Below are 23,729 nucleotides of genomic sequence, written 5' to 3'. Positions count from 1 at the left end.
TATACATCCCAAGGTAAGGATTACACTGTCAATATGCCTTGGATCTTTTAGATTCAGGAAACCTTGCCTTGAAAGAAAACACTACAAAAAAAAAAAAACAAGGTACTCGACTTTATGAAGCTCGAGTACTATAAAGAAGTACTCGATTTCAGTAATATCGAGTGCCACATTATTTTTTTAATTACACAAATTCTAGGTCAGCAGTGCCACGCTAGCGACTCACTAAGAACTCAAGTTCACTAAACTCGAGTACTATTTAGAACTCGATTTTGTGGAACTTGAGTACTAAAAAAGTGGCAGATTGCTAAATATTTCCGAAACAATGCTAGTTTGCCACAAATTTTGTCAAAATGTGATATTTGGCTATTTTCGCCCTGTTTATTTGTATTTTAATTATTTTTTATATTAATTATGACTTCAAATAATGGTTAAAGTTCCAATCCATTGGGCTACAATAAACAACTGACTACTAAAAGAAGATTTTATTCAACATAAAACACCGCAACAAGGCCCAAAGAGCCAATGCCTGAAAGCTACTAAAGAAGATTTTGTAGCTATCCTAAAACATCACCCGACTCCAAATAACTACCCCAACCAAACTAATGAAAATAACTAATAAGGAACAATATTACCATAACTGTTCTATATTACACAAAATATGCTATAAACACAATACCACCAGAAACAATTTGGGCAAAAGACAATTTGGTAGGCCTGGGTGGAAAACTCTTGGGCCCTACTATTTTCCCCCTATTTTCTCGTTAACCAAACAATGGAAAAATCAGTTTTTGAGAACAATCAAATCTAACTTGATTAAGAAATAGACACCAAATTTTAAATTACAGTTTAGTCAATTTTAGGCTAATCTAATAATTAAGTCCAAATTAAAGTGATTAACCAATTAATTAACATAAGCATGGATATACAAATAAAATGAACAGCCCACATAAATAAAACTACAATAACTACAATTAGGCCTTCACCTTGTGTGCTGGACCAATAGAGTCAGTGCAATGTGCACAGTGCACCCCACTACATCAAATTCTGTCCATTTAATGATTCATAACTTGTACAGCTTTTATTCTCTTGCGTCCACTATTTAATATCTATTTTTTCACATACATTTTTAGTTTTAAAAGTGGACACTTTTTTTTCATTTTTGCATTAATTGTGGATATGTGTATGAAATAATGGATATGAAGAAGTGTGAAAGAATATTCAGCATAACTTTTATGATTTAGATTGTCATTTCAGCTAAATAATGTAAAAATAACAAGAAAATAATTCAACTAACTTCCCATGACTTTCTTTCACGGAGCCATTGTGTTGCTGTTGTGTTTTTTGATGCTGAAATGTTAGATTGTTGAGAAGAAAGTATGTGAGATTTTTCACAAGCCCATGATAGTGATCTAGTGTGTGAACGCTACCCATTGGGTATCTAGTTTCAAAATATCTTGAACAAACAAGAGCAAATTTTTCAAATGAATGAACGGCCCAAAATAGATCCAAATGTTTAACATTTGAGTCAATATGGGCTGCTTTAACTTCGAGTAATAGAAAGTTCAACTATGCAGCTCTTTAGGAAAAGTATGAAAAGAGGCAATGACTTAATGGTGTTCCTGGAATCTAAAATCTTCATTCTCAGCATTGAACAAGTTATGGGAGGGGTTCGAAATACAAGCATGTCAGTTCTTCTAGTCTTGCTATATTGCATTTGTTTCGAATCTGGCTCTGCCACAGACACCATCACATCTTCTGAACCCATCAAAGACCCTGCCTATATAATCTCCAATGGGAGTGCTTTCAAACTGGGATTCTTCAGCCCAGAAAAATCTACCAATCGATACGTCAGAATATGGTATAATAACATTTCTGGATGCACAGTTGTATGGGTGGCTAACAGACAGGAACCTCTCAGGGATTCTAATGGAGTTCTTACTATATCTGAGGACGGAGTTCTTGTGGTACTAAATGGAGAGAAAAAGCCAATTTGGTCAGCGAATGTTACAAACTCTGTTCCAAATTCAAGTGCCCAGCTTTTGGATTCAGGGAACCTTGTCTTGCAAGAAAACACTACAGGGACAATATGGGAGAGTTTCCAATATCCTTCTGATACAGTCTTGCCAACGATGAAGGTTAGTGCTAATGTAAGAACAGGTAAGAAAGTGCAGATTACATCCTGGAAAAGCCCTTCTGATCCATCCATTGGAATCTTCTCGTTTGGTATTCAACCTCCTAGACTTCCTCAAGTATTCATTTGGAAAGACGGTAGCCCATATTGGCGCAGTGGTCCATGGAACAGTCGGATCTTCATTGGAATACCGGATATGGATTCTGTATATCTTAATGGTTTCAATTTTGTAGATAGTCAAGATGGAAATTTTTATCTAACTTTTGCTTATGAAGACAAGGCTTTGTCCTATTTTGCCTTGAATTCACAAGGGAATCTAGTGCTGAAATATATGTCTAATGGTTTTAAGGATGTCGTGTGGTCAGCTTTGCACTCTGAGTGTGATGTTTATGGCAAGTGTGGGGCATTCGGAACCTGTGATCCAAAGAATACACCAATTTGTAGCTGCTTCCAGGGGTTCGAGCCAAATAATTTAGAAGAATGGAATCAAGGCAATTGGACTAGTGGATGTGTTAGGAGGGCACTGTTGCAGTGTGAGAGGGTGAACACTGGTGGTGAAGAAGGCAAAAAAGATGGGTTTTTGAAATTGAAGATGATGAAAGTGCCAGACGATGCAGCTTGGTCAAGTGCTTCTGAAAACAAATGCAGTGAGCAATGCTTGGAAAATTGTTCTTGCATAGCATATGCATATGAAACTAGCGTTGGTTGTATGTCTTGGACGGATAAAGTAATTGATGCACAACAATTCTCCAGTTTGGGAGTTGATCTTCACATTCGTGTGGCCTACTCAGAACTTGGTAAGTTGTTTTTGTTTTATACTTTTATGTGAAAATTAGACTTCAAATTAGGTTACTTTGTTTTATAACTTCAACCCAAGTCCCACTACCCCCAGCTCCCCATGATAAGGAAATTAGTGTCAAAGACTCTTTTTTTAAAACTGTTTTGCACTATATTTTTTTTTGAACAAGCATTATACTTCCTCCTCCCCCCCTCGTTTACAGATAAAGTGGGAGACGTGAAAAAAATTGTCACAATCACAGTGATCACAGGAACAATTTTCCTTTCCATCTGCACATATTTACTATGGAGGCGGATGGCAAATCTAAAAGGTAATATTCCCAATTAAATTAGCTCAATGGACTAGTAAATGTTACTATATATTACATCACTCACTACTATAGTGGACATTAGGAAGGAAAAAGAAAGCAAAGGAGATCTTATTGTTCAACAGAGCAGAAGCACAACCAAAATTTCATGGTGACAACCTGGACCAAGTTAAAGTCCAAGAGCTACCGCTATTCAATTTTGAGAGGCTGGCAAGTGCAACGAACAACTTCCATCTATCTAACGAGCTTGGGAAGGGTGGATTTGGTCCCGTATACAGGGTAATGGTTGCTCTACTAGAGGTTTCTTGTCTAATAATTTGTATGTCTAGTTAACCATTAGGTGTTTGTCTATAGGGAAAATTGCCAGATGGACGAGACTGCAGTAAAAAGACTTTCTAAAGCCTCTAGACAAGGGTCAAAAGAATTTATGAATGAGGTGGTGGTAATTTCAAAACTTCAACATCGGAATCTTGTTAGGCTTCTTGGTTGCTGTGTTGAAGGAGAAGAAAAGATGTTGATCTATGAATATATGCCAAACAAAAGTCCAGATGCATTCCTCTTTGGTTAGTTAATTTTGATGCCCTTTCTTGTAATACAAATGCGTTACAACGTTAAATTTTCTGCATATAAATGTCAATTTATTTATGAGCAGTGATAATTTTCTGCATAGGAATTACCATTATACTATTTTGAGAAATTTGAACAATCTTCTCTGTTGTGATACTTCAATTGAAATAAACTTTTCCAATTCTCTTATAACTTCAACACTAGAACATCTTTTTTAAACTCTATTTTCTTTCATCTTGCGAGTTTCTCTTAATGCTTTTGTTTAAATTATTAGATCCTCACAAGGAAAAACTGTTAGATTGGAGAAAATGTTTCAACATTATTGAAGGAATTGGTCGAGGTCTACTCTACCTTCATAGGGATTCTAGATTAAAGATTATTCATAGAGATCTAAAGGCAAGTAACATCTTGTTGGATAAAGAGTTAAATCCAAAAATATCAGATTTTGGAATGGCTAGGATTTTTGGAAATGATGGAGACCAGGCTAATACTAATAGGGTCGTTGGAACATAGTAAGTACCTTTCCTTTAGTCAATTCAATTAGATACTAGTACAAATATTTGATGACAAGATTTTGATGGGTTTTGTTGTTATAATTTAGTGGCTATATGTCTCCTGAATATGCAATGGAAGGGCGATTTTCAGAAAAATCGGATGTCTTCAGCTTTGGAGTGTTGTTACTTGAGATAATAAGTGGAAGAAGAAACTCTAGCTTTTATCATGATGAGCAATCCATGAGCATTTTAGGATTTGTAAGTCATCCTTATCCCATTGCCTTATTTTTGAAAACCTCTAATGCTTGTCTATCTATATATTACTAAAAGTTGAAGTGTAACATTTATTACTACTAAGCTCCTGTTGCGCCACCTCATTGCCACGTCATTCACCACATAATTATTATTTATTATTTATTCCTTTTTTTTTTACAAATATATATATATATATTATTGACTTTACATATTCATCTTTGTCGGTTTTAACATCTATATATATTTCTTTTTTATTTCCAATTTTTCTATAATTTTTTTTTCATTCACTTATTTTTTAAATATTTTCACTTTTTTTAACATTTCTTCTTCCCTTACCTTTTCATCTCTCTACTACCCTCTACTTTAATATTGCTATTCATCTTTCCCTTCATCTTCCTTTATTTGTCTCTTCTTATCCTTTCTCTCTTACTATAAATTTGTCACTCTTTTCCATTCTTTACATAGGTTTCTCTCGCAAAAAGGTTTCTCTCGCAAAAAGGTTTCTCTCTCTCTCTCTCTCTCTCGATCGATGTTTTGGTGGATTTTTATTTTTTATTGTATCTCTGCTTTAGATCGATAAATTTTTGTGTTTTTAAGAACTCTAATTTAGGTTGATATGATTTAGTTTTTTTTTTTTAAATTATTATTATTATTATCATTTTGCTTTTTGATTGTTAAATTTTATCTTATTACATTATAAAAAATTAAAGATAGTTGATAAAAATAAAATAGTATTCCATTACATAGTATAATTTGGATAATTTAGTCTTTATTGTTATATCTTTTAATTTTTCTTATTTTTTTTCTCTTTTATTTTACTCAATATTGAAATTCAATCACATCTTCCTTATCATTAAATTATTTATATTTTCTCTCTCTCTTTTTGTTTTAAAAAAATAAAAAACTCTTTCTTCAACCTTTCTCCTTTTCTTTATCTTTTCATCTTCCCAAATATTCTACCTTGATATCACTCTTCCACTTTCCTTTTATCTTCCTTTATTTTGTTTCTTTTTATTATCATCCTCTTAGTATAAATTTGTCATTCACTCTTCCATTCTTTACATAATTTTCTCTCACAAAAAAGTGGTTATTTCCCACTCTTTCTCCCTCAATTTTTTGGTGGATTTTTATTTTTATTTTTCTTGCATCTCTATTTTATCTTGATAAAGTTTTGTATTCTTTAGAACTCTATTTTGTTTGATGGGATTTAGTTTTGTGTTTTAAGTTTTTTATTTTTATTTTTTATTTTTTTTTATGACTTTGATTGTTAAATATTATAATATTGCATTATAAATAATTAAAAATAGTGTATAAGAATGTACTACTATAATATTACATAGAATTATTTGGATAAGTTAGTGTTTATTGTTATGTATTTTATTTTTATTTTTTTCTCATATCATTTTATTTAACATTTAAATTCAGCCACATCCCCCATATATATCATTAAATTATTTATATTTCCACTCCTTTTTTATTTTAAAATTTTTAAAATATAATATTTTGCCTAAAATAAATAAATAAAATTTTCCACATTAAGTGGAGTAATGCTAGGGAAACACTCATTCTCACACCCAATGCATCAAAGAAAGAATGAAATACAAAACAAATCAAGTTAGAAACACTAAATTAAAAAAAAAAATGATAATGCATATTTAATGTCATAGAATCATCATCAAATTTTGGAAAACGATAGGTTGCCAATGGAGAGAGAGAGAGATGATATGGAAAAAAAAGAACCAAAGTAATAAAGAGTAGATAAAGAAAAAAAAAAAAAAAACCAAACGTCAATTAGTAATCATTGATTGGAAAACAAAGAGGTTGTAAGGAGAAGTAAAAAATAAAATAGAGATTGCCATGTGGAGAATATTAAAAACATTACAGTGTAGTAACATAAACCATTAAATTCACTTAAAAAATTAAATCAACAATCAACAATTAAATCCAATCATGCATAGTACTAAATTTAAATTTAAAATTAATCAAACTCTAACTATGGAAACTATATTAATTATAACTAAAAAAGAGATGTTCTCTGATAGTAGTAGAAATTACATAAGAAATAAAGTTAGAAAAATTTAAAAATCCATTTTTTTGACATTTTATTTAACCTTATTTATAATTTATATATATATGTGTGTGTGTGTGTGTGTGTGTGTGTGTGTGTAATTTTCATACACTATTACTTTTGAAAATCTAATGAACAATGTTACCTCTCATTTATTGTCTTTGTTATGCAAATCATCAGTTAGTAAATATATAATAATGGTAAGAAGCGTTACAAATGAGATCACTAAAAAAAAGAAATATAAAATTAATTAGCCACTATCATTATAAAGTAGTAGTCTATAATTTTATAAATCAAAAAAAGTGGAATATATAAAGTTTTCTTAAAGGTATGTATAAAGATTCACTATATATATATATATATTTGTGTGTGTGTGTGCGCGTATAAAGGTAAAAAAAATGTATATTTAAGGTTTTTATTAACTTAAAAACTAATGAAAAACCAATGGTTAATAACTAAAACTATAGTATTAATAAAATATTTAATGAGACTATCTTAAAAAAATTATCACACGCAGCGCGTGTGTGTTCGACTAGTTTGTTATAATTTTCAATACTGATGCTAAGAATTTCAATCCCGTTTTAATTTTTCCAGGTATGGAAATTGTGGAATGCAAACAACATTATAGCCTTCATAGACACAATGGTATATGAACCCTGCTTTGAAATGGAGATTTTGAGATGCATACATGTTGGCCTGTTGTGTGTGCAAGAATTTGCCAAAGATAGGCCAACTGTGTCTATTGTCATTTCTATGCTTAAAAGTGAGATTCTTGATCTTCCTCGTCCAAAGCAGCCAGCATTTACTGAAAGGCAAATTCCCTTAGATAAGAAGTTATCTCATAGCGGCCAAAGGAAATTTTCTGTTAACGATGTTACTGTTTCAAAGGTTCAAGGTCGATAGCTACCATGTGTTCTTGACATAATTCTTTATATATTTATGCTGGAATCTTTACAATGTTTAGATTAAAAAATAAAATTGAATTATCGTCAGGTAATTTTAATTTTAATTTTTTGCCATCATCTACTGTCTTAAATCTAGCCACACCCTCTGTTTACCAAAGCAGAGCTTCTCTGTTTGAATTGGTTTCAAAGCCAATATTTTTGTTATCAAATCTCACAGGTAACATTGTCTCATTCTCAGGTTCTATTCCCTTTCTCCACATATCTTTTCGTTTATTTTTTAGTTAAATTTTGGACTGAGTTCTCTGGATTTTTGGGGATTTTCCTTGTTAATTTATTGATTTATTTTTCAAGTTCTAAAGAATCTTAAAAAATAATAATAATAATAATAATGTACTCTTCTTTTTTCCTAAAAAAACTGAAGTTTTGGAGTTATTGATTGGAATGAGTTGGAATTTAGAAGGAGATGGAAAATTAACTAACCGAAATGAAATTCGAGTCCAAATCTTCTGTTCCACAGTTCCTGCTCCACTATATACTCCACAAATAAAAATATGTCACATGTCCATCTAAGTTATTAAATACTAAATTTATGCCTTCTATTATTTCAATTACTTAAATGTGATGGGTTATTTATTTATTTTAGGAAATTGAAATAATAGAAGGCATAAATTTAGCATTTAATAACTTAGATGGACATGTGTAATATTTTTATTTGTGGAGTATATAATAGAGCAGGAAGTGTGGGACAGAAGATTTGAACTCATGAAATTCTGGCATAAAGATATTGATCCCAACCCCAAATACAAGAATCCCAAGTGCCTTTCTTTTGAACTCCAATATGAGTTATTTTATACATCCCAAGGTAAGGATTACACTGTCAATATGCCTTGGATCTTTTAGATTCAGGAAACCTTGCCTTGAAAGAAAACACTACAAGAACAGTCATATAGGAGAGTTTCCAGGATTATTTGTGAATGGCTCTCTTTTGGCCGACTGATCTCCAGGATTAGAATATAGTAACCATCTTCGAGACGGAGGGATTATGCAATACCCAAAACGGTGTCATTCTGTCTTTTTATTAAATCTTCAGCTTTGCTAAAACGATGTCGTTTAAAGACCTGCTGATAAAGAAAAGGTCACTTACTCGAAACAACACCGTTTAGTTTTTTAACAGAATCTTGTATTTCCTTTGTTATAAACGTCATCGTTTCAAATATAGCCGTTAGGCGCAATGCTTCTTCTTTCAAGAAAAAGAGGAACAGAGAAGGGGAAGGAGAGAGCAAAAAACCGATCTTTTCAAATTTCAACCCATAGAAATAGAACTTCACCCTCTTTGTTGTGGTGATTTATTCTTGAAAAACAGAGTGTCGGTCGGCAGAGAGAGAAAGTGTATGAAGTTGGAGCTTGTCTCCCTTTTCTCTCTTTTTGTCATTCGGCCTTTTTTACTAAATGGGTTCGTATGTGTCTCTTTCTTTTCTCTCTTTTTGTCAAGGCCATGTGGGAGCTTGTCTCCCCCACTTGTTTCTTGTCTTTTATCCTGGACAGCTAAGTGAGGTAAGTCAATAATTGAAAAAAAAAAAAAAGAATAAGAAAAGAAAAAGCCAGAGATAGTGTTTGGAACATTTGGATAGAAAGTCCGAGTTTTTGGCTTGAGTAATATTTATTACACACACGAAAAAGAAAGTTAAAGTGTGACGGTTTTCAAAAATGTGATTTCAAGTCCCAGTTTTAGTTGTTTTTAATGCGTGTGTAAACGTGTGAAAGTATGTAATAGCTCTTATCCTTTCAGCTATTGCTAGAGATTTCAAATAAATGTTTGGGAAATGAAGCAAATAAATCAATAACTGCTCATCGCATTCAAAATGGTGATTCTCACAAACCAGAATCTTTCTACTCTGTGGGAACTGGGAAAACAAGCAATGACTACTCATGTAGTCCTGTCATCCAAAATCATCATTAGGCGCGGACGCGTTTGTTGGAATCAAATCTCTAACATGCGCCAAACATAATTTATTAATTTTTAAAGGTAACCCCCACCGACCTTGTGCGGGTATCAGTGTATCCACACAAAACCACACAAACCAGAAGCATTGAACAAGTTATGGGACTTGTTCGAGATACACGCATATCAGTTCTTCTAGTCTTGCTACCTTGCTTTTGTTTACAATCTGACTCTGCCACAGACACCATTACATCTTTTCAACCCATCAAAGACTCTGACTACATAATCTCCCATGGGAGTGATTTCAAACCTGGATTCTTCAGCCCAGTAAAGTCTTCCAATCGCTTCCTCGGAATATGGTATAATAAAAAATCTGATTTACCTGCCCAGTGGGTAGCTAACAGAGATAAACCCCTCAAGGATTCTTCTGGGGTTCTTACCATATCTGAGGACGGCAATCTTGTAATACTAAATGGACAAAAGGAGATTCTTTGGTCATCAAATGTTACAAACTCTGTTGTCAATTCGAGTGCCCAGCTTTTAGATTCGGGGAACTTAGTCTTGAGAGAAAACACTACAGGGACAATCATATGGGAGAGTTTCCAACATCCTTCTGATACACTCTTGCAAAAGCTGAAAATTAGTACTAATGGAAGAACAGGTGAGAAAGTGCAGTTGACATCATGGAAAAGCCATTCTGTTCCATCCATTGGAAGCTTCTCGTGTGGTATTCAACCTCCAAGTCTCGTTCAAGTATTCATTTGGAAAGATGGTAGCCCCCATTGGCGCAGTGGTCCATGGAACTCTCGGATCTTTATTGGAATACCAGAAATGAATTAGAGAGAAAACACTACAGGGACAATCATATGGGAGAGTTTCCAACATCCTTCTGATACACTCTTGCAAAAGCTGAAAATTAGTACTAATGGAAGAACAGGTGAGAAAGTGCAGTTGACATCATGGAAAAGCCATTCTGTTCCATCCATTGGAAGCTTCTCGTGTGGTATTCAACCTCCAAGTCTCGTTCAAGTATTCATTTGGAAAGATGGTAGCCCCCATTGGCGCAGTGGTCCATGGAACTCTCGGATCTTTATTGGAATACCAGAAATGAATTCTGTATTTCATGATGGATTTAGTGTCGTAGATGATAAAAATGGAACAATTTCTTTAAGTTTTTCTTATGTGATCAATTCTTTGTTTCATTATGTACTGACTACTGAAGGAGATTTGGTGGAAAGATATTGGGATAGTGAGAAGGACGATTGGAGGATCGTGTGGAATGCTGTGATAAGTGAGTGTGATGTTTATGGTACCTGTGGGGCATTTGGAAGCTGTAATTCACGGACTTCACCAATTTGCAGCTGTTTACCTGGGTTTGAGCCAAAGAACACAGAAGAATGGAATAGAGGAAATTGGACTAGTGGATGTTTGAGGAGGACACCCTTGCAGTGTGAGAGGGTGAACACTACTGGCAATGAAGCCAGCAAAATGGATGAATTTTTGACACTGAAGATGATGAAGGTGCCAGACTTTGCAGATTCGTCACCTGCTAATGAAGACTATTGCAGACAGCAGTGTTTAGCGATTGTTCTTGTATAGCTTATGCATATGATATTGGCACTGGTTGTATGCAATGGACTAGAAACTTAATTGACATACAAAAATTCTACAGCAGCGGAGTTGATCTTTACATTCGTGTTGCCTATTCAGAACTTGGTGAGTTGTTTTGTTATCTTTCAAAATTTATCTTATGCATTAAATCATGGATAATTACTAGTGCACACACCAGATTACACAAATTACAATATTCTATACACGAGTCACAATTTACAAGAAAAATTTGTGACTTATGCGCACTATATGTACACTAGAATGTGTGGACACCACTCTTAAATCATACACCACCGCAGAGATGGAGCCACTTTAAGCCTAAGGAGGCTATGACCCTCCTAGTCCAACAGATCTCCGTTATATATATATATATATATATAAGGACAAACTAAGAAATAAGAGACTAAGGGTCTTGAAGTAGAATTACACTTTTATTTTTATTTTAACTTAGTTTCTTGATTTATATGTGCATGTATTTCCCTTCTTTCTTGTATTTAATTTTTGATGGGATGGTAGTAGATCTGAAGTATACATTTTTCTATTTTTAAATTGTTCATCATTTGTTTTTGAATGGTTTAAAATGCTCAATAAAGATTCAAAGCTCAAAAATTTATCAATTTGTTTATAGACTGATTGTACTCATTTGTAATCTTTTTGTTTCTACTACAACTACATGATGGGCATTTTAGTCATATATATCATCAAAACTAGGTTTCACAACAAAAAGGAAGATGGTTTTTTGGATGATTATTTGATTTTGTACATTCAAAGTAAAATTAGTGTGAATTTACTATATAATCAATCATAGTATATTTATTCTTGAATCATAGTATATCATCAAAGCTCAACAGATCAAGCCGCTGTCAAGAACTGGCATTCGATCAATCAACCTGGGATTGAAAGACTGTCAAAAACTCAAGTTCAGTCAATTGAGCAGTGATTGAGGAACCTAACAGTATCTTCAATAGCAGTCTTCTTTGAGCTGCATCTTGAACACTTAATCTTGAACATTTGACAAACATTACAGACTCAACTAAGATTACAATGTCATGGAATTTGCTGAACTAAAATCTAACAATCTTCCTTTTTAGCAATTCTGTGACAAAACCCAATTTAACATAATTGGACTAAAACAAAACATTACTTGTAAAATATGGACAATCCTGAGAAACCAGACACAACTAGGACTGACTGGTTAACTTAGTCTTTCAACTTCAACCTACTCCCATTACCCCCAGCTCCCCATGATAAGGAAATCCTTGTTAAAAGACTAATGATTTAACACTGTTTTGCCATCTGTTTTGTTAGAATAATTGTTACACTTTTTTTCCCCTGATTTACAGATAATGTTAGAGATATGAAAATAATTGTCACAATCACAGTGATCATAGCAACATTATTCATTTCTATCAGCACATATTTTCTGTGGAGGTGGATGACAAAACAAAAAGGTAATTTTCCAACTTAAATTATCACGGTGGGCCCGGAAATGTGGCTATATACTACATTACTCACTACTATAGTGTAAATTAGCAAGGAAAACGAAAGCAAAGGAGATCTTATTTTTCAACAAAGGGGAAGCACGTCAAAAATATCATAATGACAACCTGAACGAAGTCAGAGTCCAAGAGCTACCACTATTCAATTTTGAGAAGCTGGCGAGTGCAACAAACAACTTCCATCTATCTAATAATCTTGGGCAGGGTGGATTTGGTCCCGTATATAGGGTAATGGTTGTTCTACTGGAGGTTTCTTGTCTAATAATTTGAATAGCTAATTAATCATTTTGATGTTTGTTTATAGGGAGAATTGTCCGATGGACAAGAAATCATGGTAAAAAGACTTTCTAAAGCCTCCAGACAAGGGTTACAAGAATTTATGAATGAGGTTATAGTAATTTCTAAACTCCAACATCGGAATCTTGTTAGACTCCGTGGTTGTTCTGTTGAAGGAGATGAAAAGATGTTGATCTATGAATACATGCCGAACAAAAGCCTGGATGCATTCCTCTTCGGTTAGTTCATTTTGATGCCCTCTATTATAATACAAATACGTTACATTTTTACATTTTCTGCATATAAATATTGTTAGTGTATTATGAGATAACGAAACAGTAGTCTTTGTTTTGATATATCGATTGAACAGACTTTTCTAGTTCTCTTATGACTTCACTATATGAATTTCTTTTGCAAACTTTATGTTCATTCACCTTGTTAGTTTCTCTCTCTTTTGTTCAAACTCAATAGACCCAAACAAAGAAAAATTGCTAGAGTTTCTCTCTCTTCGGTTAGTTCATTTTAATGCCCTCTATTATAATACAAATACGTTACATTTTTACATTTTCTGCATATAAATATTGTTAGTATATTATGAGATAACGAAACAGTAGTCTTTGTTTTGATATATCAATTGAATAGACTTTTCCAGTTCTCTTATGACTTCACTATATGAATTTCTTTTGCAAACTTTATGTTCATTCACCTTGTGAGTTTCTCTCTCTTTTGTTCAAACTCAATTGACCCAAACAAAGAAAAATTGCTAGATTGGAGAAAACGGTTCAACATTATTGAAGGAATTGGTTGAGGTCTGCTCTACCTTCGTAGGGATTCTAGATTAAGGATTATACGTAGAGATTTAAAGGCAAGTAATATCTTGTTGGATAAAGAGCTAAATCCAAAAATTTCAGATTTTGGTTTGGCTCGGATTTTTGGAGGAAATGAAGACCAAGCCAATACTAATAGGGTTGTTGGAACTTAGTAAGTATCTTTTGTTTTTCACCAATTCAATTAGATGCCTATTTGAGATGACAAGATTTTGATGTTTTTTGTTGTGAAAATTTAGTGGCTATATGTCTCCTGAATATGTAATGGAAGGATTATTTTCAGAGAAATCAGATGTTTTCAGCTTTGGAGTGTTGTTACTCGAGATAGTTAGTGGAAGAAGAAACACAAGCTTTCATCATGATGAGCAGTGCATGAGCCGTTTAGGATTTGTAAGTCTTCCTTCTATCATTTCCCTTATTTTGAAAACCTCCAATGCTTCTTTCTTGAGTGTTTTTGTATTGAAGCTAAGAACTGCAATCTTGTTTTTATGTTATTTTCCAGGTATGGAAATTGTGGAATGTAGACAACATTGTAGCCTTAATAGACCCAATGATATTTGAACCTTGCTTTAAAATGGAGATTTTGAGGTGCATACACGTTGGATTGTTGTGTGTGCAAGATTTTGCCAAAGAGAGGCCGACTATATCTTTTGTTATTTCCATGCTTAAAAGTGAGATTATTGATCTTACTCGTCCAAAGCAGCCTGCATTTACTGAAAGGGAGAATGCTTTGTATACAGTGTCCTCTCAAAGCAGCCAAAGTAAATGCTCTATTAACAATGTTACTGTTACAGTGGTTGAAGGTCGATAGGTAGCATGTGTTCTTGAGATAATGATATTGTGGTTATATTTATGTTCATTTGTACACTTTGATAAGAATCTTAAAACATGCATCGATTGAAACAAACTGAACTAATATTCAAAACCGTCAATACAAATAATATACATATTATTTTTGTGACAAGAGAAGCTAAAGAATTTAGGGCAATTTTATACAAATGATATACACTGTGGCTATAGCTGGAAAAAATGCTATGCATCTCAGATTCTCAATCTCATTCTTGAGTTCTACAACTAAAGCATCAACTTCAAACCACCTATAGAGGACATCTCTCTATTACCAAATTTGTTGCGAAACAGATCGACTCCATTGCTGATAACTTTGCATTAGCAGGAAAGCCAGCTGACGAACGTTTAGATTGAGGGATTTAAAGTGACTCCACACCAAGAACTCCACAAATTGGTAATATTGGTGATCCTTACAAACCTAGGTCAGCTTGCAAATTTTGTCATAGACCTGGCCACGTTGTGTGCCATCAACTGCGCATGGACAATGCATATAAAGGGAGAGTACCAACAAAGAAATTTGCAGCCATTGTTGCTGCATTTCGGGGATTTTTCTAATGATGAAACATGGTACACAGATAATGGGGCCTCTTCCAACATCACTGCGAGCATAGGCCAATCTATTGATTCACAATGAATACCATGGGGACAAGGTTACTTTTGGAAATTGTTTAGATTTGCATATCTCAAACCTATGGTCCACAATTTTACGCATATATTTACTCATTTCTATCTGAATCAAACTATATTATTTACCCATCTTTTTCTTCTATTGACATTTTATCAGTAAATCGTTTTGCTCGTAATTATAATTATGCCTATCTTTACTGATTCTAATTTTTTCGTTAAGGACCTAAACACGTGGAATACACTTTTCCATGGCAAGAGTAGAATTGAAGTCTATCCTATTTGTTTGGGTCTCCTTCTCCAAGGCTTCTGTTGCACTAATTGCTTTTTGTTTTTGTTTTTGTGTGGATCACTCAAACTTACACCTTCCATTTGGCGTCAGTGTTTAGGACACCTTTTTATTTCAACTCTGAGTTAGGTGTATTAATTCATATAAGTCTATCAATGAAGATGGAATGCAAAAGACCATGCCTTTTAGAAATGCATCTCCTTTAGGAAAGGGTCATGAAAATGCATCTCCTTTAGGGAAGGGTCTACATCTAAATTGTCATTTTCTTCCGATGTAAGGACTTGACCATGTGCCTCTATAAGGTTCCAAGTACTATCTTTTACTAGGAGCAAATTTGCATGATGGGCAAAAAAAATTAACGATTTTTTTTTTTTTTTAATATTCTCTCTCACTCTATACATATTTTATCACATAAAAAGGTTATTACTCTCTCTCTTTCTCATGTTTTTCTTTTCTTTTTTGTGGTTTTTTTTTTTTTTTGAGATAAGAATAGTCAAAATGAAAGGAAGATGTAGGGATAAAGGAAGAGTGATATTAATGTTGTTAGTCGTGGAAAGATAAAAAAGTAAAAAGGAAGGGGAAAAGTTGGAGAAAATGTAACAGTAAACTACAAAATTAATAAATAAATAAAAAGAGTAAAAAAAAAAAAAAAGAGAGAAATGATTGAAAATAAGTAGGTGATATGGCCACTAAAGTGGCTCAACTGGAGCGTAGCAACAATAAGTGCTACGCTTCAACTTTTAAACCAAAAAGTTTGGAGTGTGAAATAAAATTTAATCCTATTTTTTTTTGTAGGGGTATGCATCAACCTAAAATAGAGTTCCAAAGAAACACAAATTCATCAATCTAAAGTAAAGATATAAAACATAAAAAAATCCATATGAAAAAGGAAAAAAAAAAAATTTGAGAGAGAGAGAGGGAGAATAATAGTAGAGTTCTAAATAACATTGAAATTCATCAACATAAAGTAAAGATACCAAAAAAAAAAAAAAAACATGAGAAAGAGAGAGAGAGTAATAACCTTTATATGTGATAAAATATGTATAGAGAGAAAGAATAACAAATTTATAGTAGGGGGATGAGGATAATAATAGGCAAAATGAAAGGAGGATGAAGGGATAAAGGAAGAGTGATATTAATGTTGATAGTAGTGGGGAGATAAAAAAGTAAAAAGGGAGGGAAAAAGTTCGAGAAAATGTAAAAATGTAACAATAAACTACAAAATTAATAAATAAATAAAAAGAGTAAAAAAATAAGAGAAAAATGATTAAAAATAAGTAGGTGATATGGCTGCTGCGTAGCTCACTGGAGTTAGGAAAATAAAAGTATGTTTAGCTTTTAGATATATATAGATATAGATTCCGAGAAAAATGATTTATTGATAAAATGTCAGTAAAGAAAAAGATGGGTAAATATATAATATAGTTTGATTCAGAAAGAAATGAGTAAATATATGTGTAAAATCGAGGACCATATGTTTGAGATATGCAAATCTAAGCAGTTTCCAATATTAACCTTGTTCCCATGTCCCATGGCCCCCTCACCAAAAAAAAAAAAAAACCTTGTTCCCATGGTATTCATTGTGAATCAATAGATTGGCCTATGCCCGCTGTGATGTTGGAAGAGGCCCCATTATCTGTGTATCATGTTTCATCATTAGAAAAATCTCCAAAATGCAGCAACCATGTCTGCAAATTTCTTTGTTGGTACTCTCCCTTTATATGCATTGTCCATGCGCAGTTGATGGCACGCAACGTGGCAAGGTCGATGAAAAAATTTGCCAGGTGACCTAGGTCTGTAAGGATCACCAATATTACCAATTTGTGGAGTTCTTGGTGTGGAGTCACATTAAATCCCTCAATCTAAACGTTCGTCAACTGGCTTTCCTGCTAATGCAAAGTTGTCAGCAATGGAGTCGATCTGTTTTGTCAACAAATTCGGTAACAGAGAGATGTCCTCTATAGGTGGTTTGAACTTTGAAGTTGATGCTTTAGTTGTAGAATTCAAGAATGAGATTGAGAGGCATTGCATTTTTTCCAGCTATAGCCACAGTGTATATCATTTGTATAAAATGACCCTTCACTTTTTTTTTTTGAGAAGAACCCTTCACTTTAATTATGTAAGAAATAAAATTCCCCTAAATTCTTTAGTTTCTCTTATCATAAAAATAATATGTATATTATTTGTATTGACGGTTTTGAATACTAGTGGATGTCCTGCGCGATGTGCGTGTTCGCTATTAATTATTTTGTAATACTCATACGTGTTATTATGTTTGAAAAATTAATTTTGATTATGTATTATACGTCATTAAAATAATGAATGAAAAAAAAAAAAAAATTTTGTAACACAATATATCCATAAGTAACCATAATTAATTAGACTCTAAAATGGCCACTATATGTGCCCTTTTTTGTTTGATTAAGTGTACATGTATATTTAGTTCTTACATTTGACGTTTCTAAAATAAATTTTTTTATTGTTTCCTTTTCTTTTTTTTTAGAAGTTTTTTTTTTTTTTAAAAGAAAAAAGAAAACATGTGAACTTTTGAAGGCTAAACATCTAAGATTTAAGTTTTATAATTTCTAATTCGCAAAACTAAATATACATGCCAAGAGATTAAAAATAAAACAATAATTGAACAGAGAAATATAAACTTATACTATTTCATATCTCACGTTTAATTTTACTTACATCTGAATACCTTAATCACTTACAAAGATTAAACACTTTCCAAAAATATAAATAAAGACAAAAAACACATACCTTTTAGGAACCCCATATGTTGTTAAAGCATTGTATCAAGCTTTGATAGTGTTGTTAAGAAGTTTAGATCATATGCACCTGAAACCAAAGCCAATTTCATACTCTTTTTGACACTAATCTCACTCTTTGTCTCTCTATCTCTCCAGTCCTACTTTTCTTTTGGCCTTTTGATATTTTGTGATACTGGAATATATAAAAGAACATGAAAACTAACATTGAATGGAGAAAACCTTTCATTTTTTAAATCAATGAAATTAAAAGTTGAAGAGTTCAAGAAGTTGGAAAAGGGAGTAGAACCAAATCTTTTAATTTTCTGCATTTATGGCTTAAACTAATTATTGATAAGAAGATAGGTGGTGAAAGACTAAGCGAAAAAGTACTCATACAAAGCGCCACATGGTAGGACCTCATGCACTCTGCATGAGGTCTCTGCTTTTATATATATATAGATTCACTCAATTTGATGAATATCGACACATGTTTTAAGATTCTTATCAAAGTGTAGAAATGAACATAAATATAACCACAATACGATTATCTCAAGAACACATGCTGCCTATCGACCTTCAACCACTGTAACAGTAACATTGTTAATAGAGCATTTACTTTGGCTGCGTTGAGAGGACTCTGTATACAAAGCAATCTCCCTTTCAGTAAATGCAGGTTGCTTTGGACGAGGAAGATCAACAATCTCACTTTTAAGCATGGAAATAACAACAGATATAGTCGGCCTCTCTTTGGCAAAATCTTGCACACACAACAATCTGACATGTATGCATCTCAAAATCTCCAGTTCAAAACAAGGTTCAGATATCATTGGGTCTATTAAGGCTACAATGTTATCTACATTCCACAATTTCCATGCCTAGAAATTAACATAAAAACAAGATTGCAATTCTTAGCTTCAAAACAAAAACACACAAGAAAGAATCATTGGAGGTTTTCAAAAAAAGGGAAATAAGAGAAGGAAGACTTACAAATCCTAAAATGCTCATGCACTGCTCATCATGATGAAAGCTTGTGTTTCTTCTTCCACTAACTATTTCTAGTAACAACACTCCAAAGCTGAAGACATCTGATTTCTCTGAAAATCGCCCTTCCATTGCATATTCAGGAGACATATAGCCACTAAATGTTCACAACAAAAAAAATCCAAATCTTGTCATCTCAAATAGGCATCTAATTCAATTGGTTAAAAACAAAAGGTACTTACTAAGTTCCGACAACCCTATTAGTATTGGCCTGTTCTTCATTTCCTCCAAAAATCCGAGCCAAACCAAAATCTGATATTTTTGGATTTAGCTCTTTATCCAACAAGATATTACTTGCCTTTAGATCTCTATGGATAATCCTTAATCTAGAATCCCTATGAAGGTAGAGCAAACCTCGACCAATTCCTTCAATAATGTTGAACCGTTTTCTCCAATCTAGCAATTTTTCTTTGTTTGGGTCTATTGAGTTTGAACAAAAGAGAGAGAAACTCACAAGGTGAATGAACATAAAGTATGCAAAAGAAGTTCATATGGTGAAGTCATAAGAGAATTGGAAATGTCTGTTCAATTGATGTATCAAAACAAGGACTACTGTTTCGTTATCTCATAATACACTAACAATATTTATATGCAGAAAATGTAAAAATGTAACGTATTTGTATTATGATAGAGGGCATCAAAATGAACTAACCAAAGACGAATGCATCTAGACTTTTGTTCGGCATGTATTCATAGATCAACATCTTTTCATCTCCTTCAACACAACAACCAAGGAGTTTAACAAGATTCCGATGTTGGAGTTTAGAAATTACTATCACCTCATTCATAAATTCTTGTAAACCTTGTCCAGAGGCTTTAGAAAGTCTTTTTACTGCAATTTCTTGTCCATCGGACAATTTTCCCTATAAACAAACATCAGAATGATTAATTAGCTATTCAAATTATTAGACAAGAAACATCTAGTAGAACAACCATTACCCTATATACGGGACCAAATCCACCCTGCCCAAGCTTATTAGATAGATGGAAGTTGTTTGTTGCACTTGCCAGCTTCTCAAAACTGAATAGTGGTAGCTCTTGGACTCTGAGTTGGTTCAGGTTGTCATTATGATATTTTTGACGTGCTTCCCCTTTGTTGAACAATAAGATCTCCTTTGCTTTCGTTTTCCTTGCTAATTTACACTATAGTAGTGAGTAATGTAGTATATAGCAACATTTCCGGGCCCATCGTGATAATTTAAGTTGGAAAATTACCTTTTTGTTTTGTCATCCACCTCCACAGAAAATAAGTGCAGATAGAAATGAAAAATGTTCCTATGATCACTGTGATTGTGACAATTTTTTTCATATCTCCCACTTTATCTGTAAATCAGGGGAAAAAAAAAAGTATAACAATTATTCTAACAAAACAGATGGCAAAACAGTGTTAAATCAATAGTCTTCTAACAATGATTTCCTTATCATGGAGAGCTGGGGGGTAATGGGCGTTGGTTGAAATTGAAAGACCAAGTTAATCAGTCAGTCCTAGTTCTGTCTGTGGTTTCTTCGTATTGTCCATATTTTACAAGTCATATTTTGTTTTAGTCAGATTGTGTTAAATTGGATTTTGTCTCAGAATTGCTAAGAAGGAAGACTGTTAGATTTTAGTTTAGCAAATTCCATGACATTGTAATCTTAGTTGAGCCTGTAATGTTTGTCAAATATTCAAGATTAAGTGTTCAAGGTGCAGCTCAAAGAAGACAGTTATTGAAGATATCAATGGCCCTTCAGTCACTGCTCAATCGACCGAACTTGAGTTTTTGACAGTCTTTTGATCACAGGTTGATTGATCGAATGCTAGTTCTTGACAGTGTGGCTTGATCTATTGAGCTTTGATGATTATACATAAATTCAAGACTAAAAATACTATGATTGATTATATAGTAAATTCACAATAATTTTACTTTGAATGTACAAAATCAAAAAGTCATCCAAAAAATCATCTTCCTTTTTGTTGTGAAACTCCTATTTTTGATGATGTTTATGACTAAAATGCCCATCTTGTAGTTATGGTAGAAACAAAAAGAGTAAATATAAGTACAATTACTCTATAAACAAATTGATAAATTGTTGAGCTTTTAATCTTTATTGACCATTTTGAACCATTCAAAAAGAAATGATGAACAATTTAAAAAAAGAAAAATGTATACTTCAGATCTACTACCATCCCATCAAAATTTTAAAAACAAGAAAAAAGGGAAATACATTCACAAACATGACCCATACATGCACATATAAAATCAAGTAACTAAGTTAAAATTAAAATAGAAGTGTAATTCTGTTTCAAGACCCTTAGTCTCTTATTCCTTTGTTTGTCCTTAATTTCTACTAATGAAGAAATTTTTTTTTGGTGGTTTACTAAAGATTGTTAACTGCATAAAAGATAAACACCCCCCCCCCCCTCCCCCACAGTCCTGCAATATATAATAAAAGTTGAATGCTGTAAGTTATTGATTTGGATTAGTAACCCAATTAAAATAAAATAATTTAAAAATATATATATATTTTTTGTAATTTTTTTTTTTTTTTGTGGGGGAGGGGGGGGGGGGGTTTATCTTTTATGCAGTTAACAATCTTTAGTAAACCACCAAAAAAAAATTTCTTCATTAGTAGAAATTAAGGACAAACAAAGGAATAAGAGACTAAGGGTCTTGAAACAGAATTACACTTCTATTTTAATTTTAACTTAGTTACTTGATTTNTGTGTATAGAATATTGTGGTTTGTGTAATCTAGTGTGTGTAGTGTGTACTAGTAATTATCCAAGATTTAAAGCATAAGATAAATTTTGAAAGATAACAAAACAACTCACCAAGTTCTGAATAGGCAACACGAATGTAAAGATCAACTCCGCCGCTGGAGAATTTCTGTATGTCAATTAAGTTTCTAGTCCATGACATACAACCAGTACCAATATCATATGCATAAGCTATACAAGAACAATTCTTTAAACACTGCTGTCTGCAATTGTCTTCAAGAGCAGGTGACGAATCTGCCAGGTCTGGCACCTTCATCATCTTCAGTTTCAAAAATCCATCCATTTTGCTAGCTTCACCGCCGGTAGTGTTCACCCTCTCACACTGCAAGGGTGTCCTCCTCGAACATCCACTGGTCCAATTTCCTCTATTCCATTCTTCTGTGTTCTTTGGCTCAAACCCTGGTAAACAGCTGCAAATTGGTGAAGTCCATGAAGTACAGCTTCCAAATGCCCCACAGGTACCATAATGATCACACTCACTGTTCACAGCATTCCACACGATCCTCCAATCGTCCTTCTCATTATCCCAATGTCTTTCTACCATATTTCCTTCCGTAGTCAGGACATATTGAAACAAATAATCGGCCGCATAAGAAAAACTTAGAGAAATTGTTCCATCTTGATTATCTTCGAATAGACTAAATCCGTTATTAAATACAGAACTATCTGTTGGTATTCCAATAAAGATCCGAGTGTTCCATGGACCACTGCGCCAAAGGGGGCTACCATCTTTCCAAATGAATACTTGAAAGAAACTTCGACGTTGAATACCAGACGAGAAGTTTCCGAAGGATGGATCGGAAGGGCTTTTCCATGATGTCAACGGCACTTTCTCACCTGTTCTTTCATTAGCACTGTATTTCACATTTTCAAAGAGTGTATCAGTAGGATGTTGGATACTCTCCCATATGATTGTCCCTGTAGTGTTTTCTCGCAGGACTAAGTTCCCCGAATCTAAAAGCTGGGCACTCGAATTGACAACAGAGTTTGTAACATTTGATGACCAAAGAATCTCCTTTTGTCCATTTAGGATTACAAGATTGCCGTCCTCAGATATGGTAAGAACCCCAGAAGAATCCTTGAGGGGTTTATCTCTGTTAGCTACCCATTGGGCAGGCAAATCAGATTTTTTATTATACCAGATTCCGAGCTAGCGATTGGTAGAATTTACTGGGCTGAAGAATCCTTGTTTGAAAGCATTCTGATTGGAGATTATGTAGTCAGAGTCTTTGATGGGTTCAAAAGATGTAATGGTGTCTGCAGCAGAGTCAGATTCTAAACAAAAGCAACATAGCAAGAAAAGAAGAACTGGTATGCTTGTATTTCGAAGAAGTCCCATAACTTGTTCAATGCTTCTTGTTTGAGCGGTTTTGTGGGGATACACATACACTGATACTCCAATATATTCGAACCATTGTTTATAGATGGCTACGGGCCGCACATGGTAGGTGGGGGTGTTCTTTAAAAATTAATAAATTATGTTTTGTGCATGTTAGAAATTTGACCCACAACAATAGTAGTCATTGCTTCTTTTCCCATGTATATTGTACAAAGATTCTGGGTTTTAAGAATCAAAATTTTCAATTCGTTGGCCGGTTATTGCTTTTTATTTCTGTGTTTTCGTTTACACATGAAAAAAAAAAAATAGAAAATGTTTCTTTGTTTATTTATTTATTTATTTTTATTTTTATGTAATACAATGTGCCTAATAAATATTACTCGAATAAAAAAC

General features: G+C 33.3%; 3 pseudogenes; 2 read left to right on the top strand and 1 right to left on the bottom strand.

The window, feature by feature from the left end:
* Nucleotides 1-1,651: 1,651 nt before the first annotated feature.
* On the top strand, nt 1,652-7,641 carry LOC112029336 (G-type lectin S-receptor-like serine/threonine-protein kinase At1g11330; annotated as a pseudogene).
* A 1,886-nt stretch (nt 7,642-9,527) lies between these two features.
* On the top strand, nt 9,528-14,492 carry LOC112035416 (G-type lectin S-receptor-like serine/threonine-protein kinase At1g11330; annotated as a pseudogene).
* A 3,823-nt stretch (nt 14,493-18,315) lies between these two features.
* On the bottom strand, nt 18,316-23,549 carry LOC112035414 (G-type lectin S-receptor-like serine/threonine-protein kinase At1g11330; annotated as a pseudogene).
* Nucleotides 23,550-23,729: the final 180 nt, after the last annotated feature.

The sequence above is a fragment of the Quercus suber genome, unplaced genomic scaffold (genome assembly GCF_002906115.3).
Source record: "Quercus suber isolate HL8 unplaced genomic scaffold, Cork oak 2.0 scaffold_129, whole genome shotgun sequence".
Lineage (NCBI taxonomy): Eukaryota > Viridiplantae > Streptophyta > Magnoliopsida > Fagales > Fagaceae > Quercus > Quercus suber.
The sequence above is the reverse complement of the archived record's forward strand: the minus strand, read 5'-3'. Positions and strand labels throughout refer to the sequence as shown.